The 13,066-nt window shown below is 39.7% G+C and overlaps 1 long non-coding RNA gene across 1 annotated transcript; it reads left to right on the top strand.

Moving 5' to 3' along the window:
* Positions 1-1,132: 1,132 nt before the first annotated feature.
* Positions 1,133-11,375, top strand: LOC138886841 (uncharacterized). Its single transcript, XR_011405759.1, has 2 exons — positions 1,133-1,750; positions 10,361-11,375. It is a non-coding gene; the product is annotated as an uncharacterized lncRNA (long non-coding RNA).
* The last annotated feature ends 1,691 nt before the right edge of the window (positions 11,376-13,066 follow it).

The raw sequence follows: 13,066 nt of genomic DNA, 5'->3' as shown, positions 1-13,066 counted from the left end.
GACCTGATTCCTTTATAGCCAAGGATATGTAGGAAACCTTTGAAGCAGAGGTTCGGTTAAATCTTTCAAAAAATGCTTCCCACGGAGTATTCAAACAGGAAAAAATTGCTCGTATCCGCTCACCTTATCTTTGTACGAAAACTCTTCGTGTTTCCAGACAAAGAGGAGCAGCTGTGAGCACGTGATTTTTGCCTCACATTAATTACTCCAAAAAGAATTTCCAAAATTAGATTTTTTTATTCGAAATTACTGTGCAATTTGCTTGAGTGTTTGCATATTTTGTGCATATTTAATTTTATTAATGCATTGAAAATACAAAAATATAGCATCTGCATTTAGAATTTAGTTTTACATTTTTAGATTAATTAAGTATATTGTTGTTTTACAAAAATAAAAATTCACAAAAAATAACATATTTTTGTATTTTTAGTCAAATTGTGTGATTTTTCTTTTTATTTAGTATTTAATTTTTTATGATAATTATTATTTAAAGTTAATTAATATTATTTTAGCTAATTGGGTTTTAATATCAAGTTTTTAATGTTTTCTTACTTTTCATAAAATTGAAAAATATAAAAATAGTCTTTGCATTTTAATTTCCAAAAAGATTAAAAGAAGGATTTCAAATATATATATATATATACACTTAGTTTAGTTTAAAATTGAAAGCCTTTAATAAGTATTGAGTAGTTTTTAAAATTCTTTATGGCTATTTGATTTTCATTTTAAATTATTTCTTACTATTTAAATAATTAGTATGTTGGTCTATCTTTAATCAAAAAATAAATAAAATAAAAAAAGAGACGAAACAAAATAAGAAAAACAATGAAAATTGAAAAAAGAGTAACGAAGCACAAAGCAGAAATGCTAGGAAATGAAATTTCAAAGTGTTCCTTTCCAAGTTATCTTCGTGTGTTTGTGGAAATATTCCAACAACAATCTAGAGGGGTCCACACATTTCAAACATACATATTTAATTAAAAATACAGTGCACATGAATGGACAATAGTACAAGCACATGTGGTTCACACAATTCTTCTTATCTTTTGCTTTTTGTGCAAGATATATACACACACGATATAGATATGGGAAAAAAAAGAATAGAAAAAGAGAAAGTAGGGAACAACACTTTGAGAGATAAGGAGGATTTTCGGGGGGAAAAGGAGGGGACCAAAATATTTTGAGTTTTCTTATTTGATTTGGGTTTAAAATATGGAGGAGATAAGTTGTAGTAGAAAATGCACTAAATAAATGCCCATTTAAAGGGGGCTGAAAATCACAGAAGGAGGACATTCGGAGAAGAACACGACCCCCCTATTTTCATCTTCCTCACATACCCCACCTCAAAAAAACTAACACCCATCAGCTTTAGCTCCTTCTTCTCCATTTTGAACACCCATCGAGACCTTCCCTTCCTTTAAGATCTCTCCCTTCACTCCCATTTTGAAATACACACACGAGACAACGAAGGAGGGATTCTGTAATTGGAAAGTTCCAAAAGTAGATTTGAAAATAAATAATGAAATAAAATCTCTGAAAAAGCTGAAAGAAATAAGGATTTCGGACCGGATTTTGAGAAGAATTAATTGCTGGAAATTTAAGATTTATATATTTGTTTTCTTCTGGATGGTAAAGCTGTGAAAGCTGAGATTGGGAATTGAACGATTGCGCTGTGTCCAGTAGCTGAGTTCCGACATTATTTTCGTCTTTTTCAGCCTCTGCTTTGGATTTCAATTTTTATTCGTTTCAGGTATGCTCCATACTAAATCAGTTGTTGCTTGAGTTTATGAAATGAGGAAATGAATTATTTATAGCCTGCTGTTTGTACATACACTGATTAACCAATCTTTCATTTGGTGAATGGTGATTATTGGTACGATTCTACTCTCTGCTTGCATTACTTGTGCTCTCTCTCCTCTTGAAGAACAAAGCTACTGTGCTTTGCTTATTTTATTTTACCTTAAAGTTATTTTTATTTATAGATTAGGTGCCAGATTTCCATTAAACGAATTCCTAGTATTTTTTGTTTCTCGCGATCCTTTCAGTGAAATGGTAAAACATCTGAAAAGTTATCATTGATTAGATTTTGTTAGACTGTATGTATTGTACCATAATTTAGTTATAAAAGAGCCAGTAATCCATTATCCTATTGTAGCACTTATAATAATACATTGGACATTTATGTTGATTTTTGGGAACTAATTCATTTTTATAAAAATAAAAGTCTTTTACGTTGTGCTACAAGCCTACAACCCCAATATTTTAAAGTTTTTTTTTGGTATATTGGCAAAGTTAATTTGGTTCTCCAGATGATACTGAAGTAGGAAAATGCAGAACTACTTGTTTGTTTATTTTTCTTAATGAAATGCAACATTTCATGCACTTATTTTTATAATAATCTTTCATTTTATGATTAGTTCTTTATGAGTAGTGACAATTTATAAAAGCAACTAGCACAGAGTAAGAGATTATTCTTCGATTCGTTGTAATCGTTTCCTCGTTTGAGTTCTGCTATTGCACGACACTGCAGATGATTCACAATATTTTTATCCATAACTCTTTATCCTTACAATAATCTCAAAATAGTTTAAGAAACAATTCATGAACATCGTAGCTTGCTTTAGGCGCGATTAAATAAACAATCATGACTATGGATATGGTTCCCGTGGCGTAATTGTGATGCTTGATTTATATAAATCTGGGGGTGCATTTCATGTGACTCAGTTCTAATTGCAACAAGGTTAATAGAACGTGTCGTGAACTGCGGGTACATTTATCTAGCGTGGCTTACGATGTGTTTTAAATAACTTTGAAATTTTTTCGAAATATTAAAAGTGGTTAAAATAATAGCACCCTTTTTGCTTTTTGCTTTTGCTTTTACTTTTGGCTATAGTATCTTGAAATATCAGATTGAAGTGTTTGTGCACTCAAGTGATGGAGTAAAGATACTTTTTCAGCATTACACATTACGTATAACACAAATTAGAGTAAATGTACGCAATTGTGAAGTTTCTTTCTCTGTTGTTTGTTTGGCATGATTGATCCATCTTTTTTTATGCATTCAATTAGTAGATGGTTTATTTCCATACTTGAGCCTTTTGTTTAAAAATTGTTTAGCAACCGAACCTCATATTTTGGTTTGAATCAATGAAGATTTTTGGCCGTTTGGATTTAGATAATTCAAGTCTGATTGGCCAAGAGCTAATAAAAATTCACAAACTAGTTTCATCTTTCTGTAAATAATCTATCTCTTTTTCTATATTAATTTCCATAACATTGCCTTCATAATAATCTTAAATTAGCTTTAGAAAAATAATTAATAATTTTCGTAGTTTGCTTTAGGATCGATTTAGATTAGTATTGTGATTATGTATACGTTCGCGTAACATAATTGCGAATTTAATTCTAAAAAAGACTCGAGGGATGCGTTCACACAGCCTCAATCAAATTTTCTTAAATAAATAAACAAAGCATTATTAAATAAATCAAGTGATTTAAAAGCGGTTTAATAGTTGAAAATGCACATAGGTTTGATAGTGTTTTAAAATCAGATAATTAGGCCAATAATAATAGTTGAGCGACCGTGCTAGAGCCACGAAACTCGGGAATGCCTAACACCTTCTCCCGGATTAACAGAATTCCTTACCCGGATTTTTGATCCGCAGACTGTAAAACAGAGTCAACCTTTTCCTCGATTCGGGATTTGAACTGGTGATTTGGGACACCATAAATATCCCAAGTTGCGACTCTGAATTTCATAATATAAATAATCCCGTTTCGATTGTCCTTTAATTGAAAAAACTCCCTTATGCCCTTCAGGTGTAGGAAAAAAGAGGTGTGACAGTAGGTAGGGATTCGTATGGTAGAGGCCATCCTCCTAGGCCTTTTCAGTCATAACTGCAGGTTTCTCACAGTGCTTCAGGTGGCCATGGACCTCAGATGCAGTATTCTGATCAACAGTCCTACAATGCACCACCAACTCCTATGAGTGCATCGCCGCTTCAGAGTTTTCAGGTGGTCATTCAGGTCATCAGGGCTAGCAGTCTCAGTAGTCGAGGGCTTGCTACACTTGTGGTGATATGGGTCACATTACTAGGTTTTGCCCTCAAGCACCGAGTAGCTCTTAGCATCAGGGTTCCCGTGCCATAGTTCAGGCACTAGGTGTTCCATAACCCGTCCAGCCAGCTAGAGGTAGGGGTAGAGGTGCTAGAGGTGGAGGTAGACGTATTAGAGGTGGAGCTCAGACCACTAGAGGTGGAGGCCAGCTAGCAGCAGACCATCCCAGAGATGTAGTTTAGGGTGGTGGGGCCCAACCCCTATGTTATGCTCTTCCAGCTAGGCGCAAGGCTGAGGCTTCCGATGTAGTTATCATAGGTATGGTTCTGGTTTATGATAGAGATGATTCAATATTATTTGATCCAGGGTCTACATACTCGTATGTGTCATCTTATTTTGCATCGTATTTCATTATGCCTAGTGATTCTTTGAGTGCCCATGTCTATGTGTCCATATCGGTGGGTGATTCTATTATGGTAGATCGAGTCCATCGTTTATGTATAGTTGTGATTGGAGGTCTTGATACTTGTATGGATTCTCTTCTTCTGGACATGGTCGATTTCAATGTCATAATAGGGATGAACTGGTTATCACCTTACCACGCTATCTTAGACTATCATGCCAAGACTGTGACCTTAGCCTTGCCGGATTTACCTCATTTAGAGTGGAGAGGGACTCTGGTCATTCTACCTGTAGTGTTATCTCTTATGTGAAGGTTCGACGTATGGTCGAGAAGGGGTGTTTGGCCTATTTGGCATATGTTCGTGATTCTAGTACTGAGGTTCCTTCTATTGATTCTGTGCCCCCTGTTCGAGAGTTTCCTGAGGTTTTTCTTCAGACCTACCGGGTATGCCACTCGACAGGGATATTGACTTTTGCATTGATTTGGCTCTGGGCACTTAGCCCATTTCTATCCCGCCGTATCGTATGGCCCCGCCTGAGTTGAAAGAGTTGAAGGAGCAGTTGCGAGACTTGCTTGAGAAGGGTTTCATTAGGCCGAGTGTTTTGCCTTAGGGTGCGCCGGTGTTGTTTGTTAAGAAGAAGGATGGATCAATGAGAATGTGTATTGATTACCGGTAGCTAAAAAAGGTTACGATCAAGAATAAGTATCCATTGCCGAGGATTGATGATTTATTTGATCAGATTCAAGGTGCCAAGGTATTTTTGAAGATTGACTTGAGATCTAGCTACCATCAGTTGAGGATTAGGGAATTCGATGTCCCTAAGACAACTTTCCGCACTCGGTACGAGCATTATGAGTTCTTGGTGATGTCATTCGGGTTGACAACTGCCCCAACAAATTTTATGGATTTGATGAACCGAGTGTTCAGGCCTTACTTAGATTCATTCGTGATAGTCTTCATTGATGATATTTTGATATATTCCCGTAGCCGGGAGGAGCATGAGCAACAACTTAGAGTGGTTCTTCAGACCTTGACAGATAGTCAGTTATATGCTAAGTTCTCGAAGTGTGAGTTTTGGTCGAGCTCAGTTGCATTCCTGGGTCATGTTGTATCAGCAGAGTGTATTCAGGGTGATCTGAAGAAGATTGAGGCAGTTAAGAACTGGCCTAGACCAACATCAGCTATAGAGATTCAGAGTTTCTTGGGATTGGTAGGCTACTATTGTCGGTTCGTGGAGGGGTTTTCATCCACCGCAGCCCCGATGACCAGGTTTACCTAGAAGGGTGCCTAGTTCAGATGGTCAGACGAGTGTGAGATGAGCTTTCAGAGGCTCAAGACAGCTCTAACTACAACACCTATGTTGGTTTTGCCCACAAGTTCATGGCCTTATACAGTTTATTGTGATGCATCTCGTATTGGACTTGGTGTAGTGTTGATGCAGGATGGCAAGGTCATGGACTATACTTTGCGGCAGTTGAAGATTCATGAGAAGAACTATCCGGTTCATGATTTGGAGTTGACAACCATTGTTCACGCGTTGAAGATTTGGAGGCATTATCTGTATGGCGTGGCATGTGAGATGTTCACAGATCAGAAGAGTCTTCAGTATTTATTCAAGCAAAAGGAGTTAAATTTGAGGTAGAGAAGGTGGTTGGAGTTGTTGAAGGACTATGATATCACTATATTATATCATCTAGGAAAGGCCAACGTGGTGGCCGATGCTTTGAGTAGGAAGTCAGCCACTATGGGCAGTCTCGCTCATATTCTGGTCGGTGAGAGGCCACTTGCTTTAGATGTTCAGGCTTTGGCCAATCAGTTTGTGAGGTTGGATGTTTCTGAGCCCAGCCGTGTGTTAGCTTGCACAGTCGCTCGTTCTTCATTATTGGAGCAGATCCGATATTGGTAGTATGATGATCCCCATTTGTGTGTCCTTAGAGACACGATGTAGCACGGAGGTGCCAAGCAGGTTACCTTGGGTGATGATGGGGTTTTGAGATTGCAGGGTCGAGTTTGTGTGCCTAATGTGGATGGGCTTTGGGATTTGATTTTAGAGGAGGCCCATAGTTCCCGGTACTCTATTCATCCGGGCTCCACGAAGATGTATCAGGATTTGCGGCAGCATTATTGGTGGCGGAGAATGAAGAAGGATATCGTTGCATATGTGGCTCGGTGTTTGAATTGTCAACAGGTTTAGTACGAGCATCAGAGGCCTATTGGATTGTTTTAGAGGATTGAGCTTCCCGAGTGGAAGTGGGAGCGTATCACTATGGATTTCATTGTTAGACTGCTTCAGACTCGGAGGAAGTTCGATGCAGTATGGGTCATTGTTGATAGGCTGACCAAGTCAGCGCATTTCATTCCTGTGGCAGTCTCCTATTCTTCTAAGAGGTTAGCTAAGATCTATATCCGGGTGATTGTTCGCCTTCATGGTATGCCAACGTCTATCATTTCGGACCAAGGAACGCAATTTACCTCATGCTTCTAGAAGGCAATTCAGCGAGAGTTGGGCACACGGGTTGAGTTGAGCATAACATTTCATCCTCAGATGGACGGGCAGTCTAAGCGGACCATTCAGATTTTGGAGGATATGCTCCGAGCTTGTGTCATTGACTTTGGAGGCTCGTGGAATCAATTTTTGCCTTTAGCAGAGTCTGCCTAAAATAACAACTACCAGTCAAGTATTCAGATGGCTCCTTATGAGGCTTTGTATGGTAGGCGGTGTCGGTCTCCAGTTGGATGGTTTGAGTCGGGAGAGGCTTGGTTGTTGGGTACGGATCTGTTTCAGGAGGCTTTGGACAAGGTTAGGATTATTCAGGATAGGCTTCGTATAGCTCAATCCAGGCAAAAGTGTTATGCTGACTGCAAGGTTCGTATTTTTGGCATTCATGGTCGGTGAGCGGGTATTCCTTCGAGTGTCGCCTATGAAGGGCGTGATGCGATTTGGGAAGAAGGGCAAGCTTAGCCCTAGGTTCATTGGCTCATTTGAGATTCTTGATAGAGTGGGGGATTATTGACTTGCATTGCCGCCGAGATTATCAGCCGTGCATCCAACGTTTCATGTGTCCATGCTTCGGAAATATCATGGCGATCCATCCCATGTGTTAGATTTCAGCACTGTCCAGTTGGACAAGGACCTGTCCTATTAGGAGGAGCCGATAACTATTCTAGACCGGCAGGTTCGTCAGTTGAGATCGAAGAGTTTTCCTTCTGTTCGTGTTCAGTGGAGAGGTCAGCCTCCTGAGGCATCGACCTGGGAGTCCAAGTCCGATATGTGGAGTCGTTATCCCCATCTTTTCCCAACTCAGGTACTTCTTTCTTCTGTCCGTTCGAGGACGAACGATTGTTTTAGAGGTAAAGACTTGTTTTAAAAATGAAATTCTGCATTTTGAGGCCTTAAAAAACTCTTCTAGCATCACCTCGATTTGTGTGCATAGTCTGGGCGCGTAGCCGGAAAGCCTATATGTGAAAATCTATGAAAAATGATAAATTTTGACTATAAAATGAATTAATTTGACTTCGGTCAACGTTTTGGGTAAATAGACCCGAACCCGTTATTTGACGGTCCTAGAGGGTTCGTAGGAAAATATGGGACTTAGGCGTATGCCCGGAATCAAATTCCAAGGTCCCAAGACCGAGAAATGAATTTTTGAAGAAAATTATTTTTTGAAATTGTTTATAAGGTTTGGAAATGAATTTTGATTAAAACTCGATGGTATCGGGCCCGTATTTTGGTTTCGGCGCCCGGTACAGGTCTTATATATAATTTAAGATAATTTTGTGAAGTTTGGTAAGAAACGGAATCCATTTAACGTGATTTGGACCTTAAATGCAAATTTGATGTCTAAAGAAGTTTGGAGAAATTTCATTGATCTTGAGGTTTAATTCGATGCTCATGATGTTATTTTGGTGATTTGACTACACGAATAAGTCCGTATGATGTTTTTGAGGTTGTGTGTGTATTTGGTTTGGAGAACCGAGGGCTCGGGTGAATTTTGGATAGGCCATAGGGTGCATTTTGAACTTAGAAAAATTGCAAGATTTTTGCTGGTGTGATCAGGCCTGCAGGCTTCGCATGTGAGTTCTTGGTCGCAAATGCGAACCAGCCCAAGCCTGCCTTATCTCGCAAATGCGAGTTGTGCTTCGCAATTTCGACCTCGCAAATGCGAGGGTCCCTTTCGCAAATGCGAAAAATACAGATTTCCTAAGGGTTCGCAAATGGGAGCTTCGCTTCGCAATTCCCAAGCCAACAGAGGTCGGGGTTCATAATTCCCACATCTGAGACCTGCAACTTTTATACTTAGACGATTTTCAACCTATTTTTCACATCCTTTCAAAACACAAACTCCCTAGGCGATTTTTCAAGAACAACTTTTCTTCCAAATCAATTGTAAGTTAATTTTAACTCATTTCCTTCAATAATTTTCATCTTTTAACATGATTTCAACTCGAAATCAATAATTGTCAAGGGGAAAATTGAGTGTTTTGGGTAGAACCTAGGTTTTTTAAAAATTGGAGATTTGGACCTCGATTTGAGGTCTGATTTCAAAGTAAATTATGTATTTGGGTTCGTGGGGGAATGGGTAATCGGGTTTTGGTTCGAACCTCGATTTTGACCATGTGGGCCCGGGGGCGATTTTTGACTTTTTGGGTAAAACCTTGGAAAACGCATTTTCATGCATTCAAATTGATTCATTTAGCCTTTATTGATATAATTAAGTAACTTGTGACTAGATACGAGCGAATTGGTGGTAGAATCAAGGGGTAAAGCTATAATTGAAACTTGAATTGTGATCGAGGCATCGAGGTAAGTGTTTGGTCTAACCTTAGCTTGAGGGATTAGGAGTTGAGTCCTATTTGCTATGTGGTAATTGTTAAGTACAACGTATAGGCATGGTGACGAGTATCTATACGTTAGTGTCTAGCATGCCCGAGAGTCTTTATATTGTGATTATCATGACTTCATTGTATCATTCATACCTTAGTGGCGGTGTCTATTTAGTGTATTAAGTTTGTGGAAGGAATTGTGACCTATAAACATTGAGGAGCGTTGGCTCAAGTTGTATAATGAATTGTGAAAGTATAAGCGATAATTGAACCTCCAGAGCATTGGCTCGAGTTGTGAAGTGAATAGTGAAGTAAAAGTGAGAAAGAGAAGAGATCATTATGTTGTCACCTTTGCTAGGTTATTGTTGATTTATCTGTTATCTCCCTTGACGGGATGTTGATGTTATTGATGTTGTTCCCTTGCCGGGATTTATTTGTTGAATTGTTGTTCCCTTACCCGAATATTTACCGCAATTTCATTTATTCCCTTGCCCTATTATTTGTGATTGTTGTTTGGGTGAGGAAGAGAGTTAAATCACGAAGGGTGATGTCGTGCATTATTTGTTTTGTGAGGAAAGAGTGTAAAGCACGAAGGGTGATGCCGTGTATGATTGTAAGAAAAAAGTGTAAAGCACGAAGGGTGATGCCGTGCCGCACGATGTACATTCTATGCCGATAATATTGATAATATGGTGAGGAAAGAGAGTAAAAGCACGAAGGGTGATGCCGTGCACATTTTTATTATATGATTACTTTGGTGAGGACGAGAGTAAAAGCACGAAGGGTGATGCCGTGCATTTATTGATTTCTGAATCTTTGTTGATATCTGAGTTATGTTGTTTCTTTCGTTTACTTGATGTCTTTCTATTCGGAATTGTTATCTCTCCCACAACATGCTCCCCCTCTCATACTTGACTGGTTATTTATGTATTTCTTTTCCGCTGCATATATTTGAACTGCACAAGTCTATTTGGTAGTCTGGTCCTAGCCCCGTCACTACTTTGCTGAGATTAGGCTAGACACTTACCAGTACATGGGGTCGGTTGTGCTGATACTATACTCTACACTATGTGCAGATCCCGGAGCAGCTCTTGGACAGTAGTTGGAGGCTACCTTCAGTCCACGCGGAGATCCAAGGTAGACAAGCAGGCATCTGCAGGCCTTGGCATCTCCCTCTATCCCTATTTTTTGTTTCATTTTCCTTTTGTTCAGAAACAGTGCGTTGTTATATTTCAGACTTTGTATGTAGTAAATTATATAAAGTGGAGTTGAGCCGACGGAAGCGGGAGTTGAAGTGAGGCTTGACTCTCAAGTCATTCCCAAGAGAGGTAGTTTCAAGTACCTTGGATCGGTTATTCAGGGGATCGGGGAGATTGACGAGGATGTCACACACCGTATAGGGGTGGGGTGGATGAAGTGGAGGTTAGCGTCGGGAGTCTTGTGTGACAAGAAAGTGCCACCGTTACTAAAAGGTAAGTTTTATAGAGCAGTGGTTAGGCCTGCCATGTTGTATGGAACTGAATGTTGGCCGGTAAAGAACTCACACATCCAGAAGATGAAAGTAGCAGAGATGAGGATGTTGAGGTGGATGTGCGGGCATACAAGGATGGATAAGATTAGGAATGAAGATATTCGAGAGAAGGTGGGTGTGGCCCCCATGGAGGACAAGATGCGGGAAGTAAGACTCAGATGGTTCGGGCACATTCAGAGGAGGAGCACTGATGCACCGGTGAGGAGGTGTGAGCGACTGGCTGTAGTGGGCACGCGGAGAGGTAGAGGAAGACCTAAGAAGTATTGGGGAGAGGTGATCAGACAGGACATGGCGCGACTTAGGATTACTGAGGACATGACCCTTGATAGGGAATTATGGAGGTCGAGCATTAAGGTTGTAGGTTAGGGGAGAGTGTGAATATTTCTACAGCACAATAGAGGGAGACTATCCAGTTAGGAGTTAGACTAGGAATGTCATTGGTCGTCTATTGATGCAGGGCTTTCCCTCTAGTTGTACTTATACCAGCCACCTATTTCGTATTTCGTATTTTGTATCCTGTATTTCATTTTTCATATCTCTTATATATTGTTGTTGTTATTGTTGTTATTTTTATTACGCATTTTTATGGTACTAATATATCGTCTTCTATTATTTTTTTTGAGCCGAGGGTCTCCTGGAAACAGCCTCTCTACCCTTCGGGGTAGGGGTAAGGTCTGCGTACATATTACCCTCCCAGACCCCACTTGTGGGATTATACTGGGTCGTTGTTGTTGTTGTTGTTGTTGTTGTTGTTGTATGTAGTAAATCATAGTCCATGTGTGACACTGTGACACCAGGTTTTGGGTGATTAAGTCTTGAATAATTGTAATAGACATAGATTTCTGATGTTTTATTGATGCCTTCCGCTTAAACTCTAATTTCTGCTGTTCATTTGTTAAAAAAAAGAAAGAAATGGTTAATGAAGTAATTAGTTTGAAGGTTTGGCTTGCCTAGCTCATATTAGTAGGCGCCATCACAACTTCTGAGGGTGGAAAATCTAGGTCGTGACATATATGAAATAGGATCGGGTTGCACGCCTGCAAAGAGATATGTGAAATGGGATCGGGTTGCACGCTTGCAACGAGATATGTGAAATGGGATCGGGTTGCACGCCTGCAATGAGATGTGAAATGAAAGTGAAATCTGCCTTTGTTTTCCTTATCCCTATTAGTAATAGGATTTTTGGTTTCTTTACAATTCTCCTGATATTCTGTTGTTACCTGTTATTTCCCCGAGTCATATTTTCCCCCTCCCATCTTTAACTGAAATTATCTGCTTTTATTTTTCTGTTGTATATGATTTAACTGCATAGGTTTATTTGGTAGTCTGGTCCTAGCCTCGTCACTACTTCGCTGAGGTTAGGCTAGGCACTTACCAACACATGGGATCGATTGTGCTGAGACTACACTCTGTACTGTGTGTAGATACTGATACCGGAGCGCTTGGACCGCAGTGAGGGTGTTGTCTTCAGTACACATAGGTGACCCGAGGTAGTCCTGCAAACGTCCTCGGGACTTGGCGTCACCTCCTACATTCCTTCATTCCTATTTCTTTCATGTATTTTCAGAGACAGTGTTGTATTTATTTTTTTCGGACCTTTATTTGTAGTACTCTTAGACCGTCTGTGAAACTGTGACTCCAGTTCTAGGAAGTTTTTGGTTAAACAATTGTATTGGATTCATGTCCAGCTAGTTTATTGTCTTTCTTTCGCTTAAGTTAAATTTTGTTGTTTAAAAGTTAGTGCTTCATAATTGTTAAAGAATATAAGATGGGTAAAAAAGTAATCTGTTCAATAATTGGCTTGCCTATCTCGCATTAGTATGCGCCATCATGACTCCCAAAGGTGGGGAAAACCGGGTTGTGACAAGTTGGTATCAGAGATCTAGGTTACATGGGTCTCACAGTTCATAGACAAGCTTAGTAGAGTCTGAGGGATCGGTACAGAAACATCTGTATTTATCCCTCAGAGGCTACAGAGTTAGGAAAAACTTCACAACTATTCTTCCCTGTTGTGTGATTTTGTTCTCTCAATGCTAAATTGAAACCTCTACTCTTGTCCTTACGCGAATGGCGAGGTCACGTACCGCTTCTTCAGCCGACTTGTCCCATCAGATTCATCGACTTGTCCCGTCATGCTCTTATCATACTTCCCGCCGAGAGAGAGAGAGAGAGATGGTGAGGAGGTTCATTGAGGGACTTATTCAGTCGATTCGACTTCAGATGGCCAAGGAGACTGGGAGTGATATTTATT

Source organism: Nicotiana sylvestris, chromosome 3, assembly GCF_000393655.2.
Source record: "Nicotiana sylvestris chromosome 3, ASM39365v2, whole genome shotgun sequence".
In the NCBI taxonomy this organism is placed as follows: Eukaryota; Viridiplantae; Streptophyta; class Magnoliopsida; order Solanales; family Solanaceae; genus Nicotiana; species Nicotiana sylvestris.
Note: the sequence above shows the minus strand (reverse complement) of the source record. Positions and strands in the feature narration are given on the sequence as shown.